Below are 3,025 nucleotides of genomic sequence, written 5' to 3' on the forward strand. Positions count from 1 at the left end.
ATAAGTCCCCAGTGTGAGCTTGGGCTGTTTCCAAGTACAATTGTTTTTACTTGCTGTGAACTGATTTTCTGGTTGACTCCTAACCCTATATATTATATATGGTAAGGGGGTCAAGGTTCAGGCCCAGCCAGCAATCCTGACAAATTCCTGACTGGGAATAGTTCAAAAAAATGGGGAACCTGTCAAGAGTAGAGAATATAGAAGGATTCCCAGCGCTCGTACCAGTGGGGACTATAGTGGTAATGTTTGTTTTTGTTTTATTCTGGTTTGGATGCTGGTTGGGGCCAATCTCATGGGAGGGAGTGTTGTTCTTTAAAAAATTGCTATATAGTCCAAGGCAGCAGCTGTAAGCAGCAGAAATGCTGTAGGTCCCAAATGGTAGTAGCGGGCCATGTGGCGGCAGACAGCAGGCCCTGGGAGCAGCCAGTCCCAGGCAGAGACGACTGCAGGTCCCCGAGCAGTGGCTGGTCCCAGGCAGGGAGACACATGGCGGGCAGCCAGGAGACAGAGACATGGATAGACATGACATGCAGAGTGAGGTTGAATATTTATTCAGGGGGTTATGAAGGGGGAAGGGAGAAGAGGAGGAGAGAGAGAGAGAGGCAGAGACAGACAGAGACAGAGAGAGACAGACAGAGAGGAGAAGAGGAGAGAGAAGAGAGAGATGGGGGAAGCGTAGAAGTGGGGAGAGAGGCAGAAGCGAAGCTGCCTCTCTGAGAGGAAGATGGAAAAGAGAGTGAGCTCAGGCGGGGAAGCTGAAGATCAGCCTGCCTCAGAGGATGTGGGAGGGAGTGGGCGTGGCTTGTCTCTTAAAGGGACCAGGGACCAAAACCATAACAGGGAGTGTTGGTTGGGATTAGGTTTTTTTCCCTCAGGATGGATAGGAGGTCTCTGATGACACTCTATAGATCTGAGGGCTCAGGAAGTTTATCTCCTAGGTCTATTTTAGTAGCATAATAGATTCTTATTTCCCAGTTTCTTCTAGTGTCTCATGGAACATAGCCATTCCTTTGCTGTCTCTGATAGCATAGGGGCCCATTCATGGGGCATGCATGGAACTGGATTCTCTGTCTGTCTCTGTCTCTGTCTCTGTCTCTGTCTCTCTCTCTCTCTCAAAAGATAGGTCCCCACAACCACCTCTTCTGCTGTTTAACAAACTCCAAAAGTGGGCTATAGCAAAGGACCATAAGGAACTAGAGTTGCTGATCTGTAATCAGATTAACTATCACCTTACCCATATCTGCTATTCTTTTTTTTTGTCTTGAAAAATCCAAACCACAATTGATTTTTATGAAAAGAACATGTCACATAATCCTGATTTCCCAAGTACCCAAAGCAGCAATCAAATAACTCCCAACAATACTCCTTAGACACTATTCTAAACACTACCAAAAATTCCCCCAGTGAGGCAAACAACAAAAAGGAAAACAAAACCTGAAGGCAGTTCTCCATCTTTATTTGAGATTCAGTAAGTTAGTTCTCATCCATATTGTCTGTAGATTTTTGAATGTGGTAACAGGCACATAAGTTACTAATGTGTAGAGTTTGTTTGAGTCCTCATCCTCATTACGTTTTCTGGACAAACGTACCCAGATACGGTATGGAACATTCCTTATTCCTTTGGGCCAGACGGCTTTATTGAGCTGCTATCAATCCGCACCTCTGGAGTCCCCATCCCTTCATGGCAAATTTCCGGATTTCTTTGAGTGCCCTAGGAGCACGCTTCTTGAAGCCCACGCCATGGGTGCGCTTGTGAATGTTGATGGTGTATTCTCGGGTCACCACCTCGTTGATGGCAGAACAGCCCTTCTTCTTCTTGCCACCCTTCTTTGCAGGAGCCATTCTGCCGGGCCCTCTTTGCAGGAGCCATTCTGCCTGGCCCAAGCTGGAAAGGACGGGTGCGAGGGATTGTTGGAAGGAAATCCGCATCGCGAGTATAACTTCCGGGTCGGAAGGCGGGCCCATATCTGCTATTCGTAATCCCCAAATCCAGATAGGGTTTCTGAGGGTTGTAGGTTCTCATCCCCACACAGAGAGAAAGGAAAAGGGTGACATAGTTCTCGGTTAATTCTCTCAAATCTGCCCTGCCTTTAAGGGGTCTAAAGACTGAGTACAGTCCATTTGTCATTGCCCTCAGTGTTCTTCTTTAATTGGAAGTGATGAATCCAGGTAATGACACCAGTCACTTTCAAAGCAAATGTGACAATGAGAATAACTAAGTAGGGTCCCTTCCAGGCAGGATCTAGAGAATGGGTAGGGATTCTTTATCCAAACCAAGTCTACTGACTGGCACTGATGGGTGGGTTCTAATGTAGGAGATGGCAGGATTCGCTTCACAGTCTGATCAATAGTCTGGCAAACTTTTTTAACAAGGGAGTAATTAGATATTGCTGTCTGAGGGGGAAATCGGTGTTTAAGGAGGATGGGAGACAGTCCCCCCCCCCAAACATAATTCCAAAAGGAGTCAGCCCCTACTGGTAAATACTTTAGGCCTGAGAAGGGCAAAGGAGAGGAGGTTGGTCCAATCTTGTCACTTACTAGGACTAATTTGGTCAGTCTCCTTAAGAATTCTGTGTCCTCGCTACCTGACCTGAGCTCTGTGGCCTGTACATACAACATTAATTTCCAATTAATATTTAATACCATTGTCAGATTTTGAGACAGTTTGGTCATAAAGCTGGGCCATTGTAGGACCCCCCTCCCCCCCCCCAAGCTAGGAGCAATCTATACCTGGGAATTATTTCCTGGAGAAGTTTCTTAATAACTATAGGAGCAGTCTCTGTCTGGTTGGGGGGGTCTACCCATTCTGAGGTGTCTACAAATACTAAAAAATAATGATAGCCAAAATCCGTAAAACCAGTAGGCCTGATTGTAGTAAAATTAGACTCCAGATGTTCCCAAGGCCCATTTCCTCCGGCTCAGATGCGTTGCACACACTTCTTCCCCCTTTGGGGTTTACTTGAACATAGGAGGCATGCCTGAAAAGTGGTATCTTTTCCAAATTTGGAACATTATACCTGGGCCT

General features: G+C 46.3%; 1 pseudogene; it reads right to left on the minus strand.

Annotated features, from left to right (window-relative positions):
- Window positions 1-1,454: 1,454 nt before the first annotated feature.
- On the minus strand, window positions 1,455-2,589 carry LOC119804050 (annotated as a pseudogene).
- Window positions 2,590-3,025: the final 436 nt, after the last annotated feature.

This window comes from Arvicola amphibius, chromosome 18 (genome assembly GCF_903992535.2).
Source record: "Arvicola amphibius chromosome 18, mArvAmp1.2, whole genome shotgun sequence".
NCBI lineage: Eukaryota > Metazoa > Chordata > Mammalia > Rodentia > Cricetidae > Arvicola > Arvicola amphibius.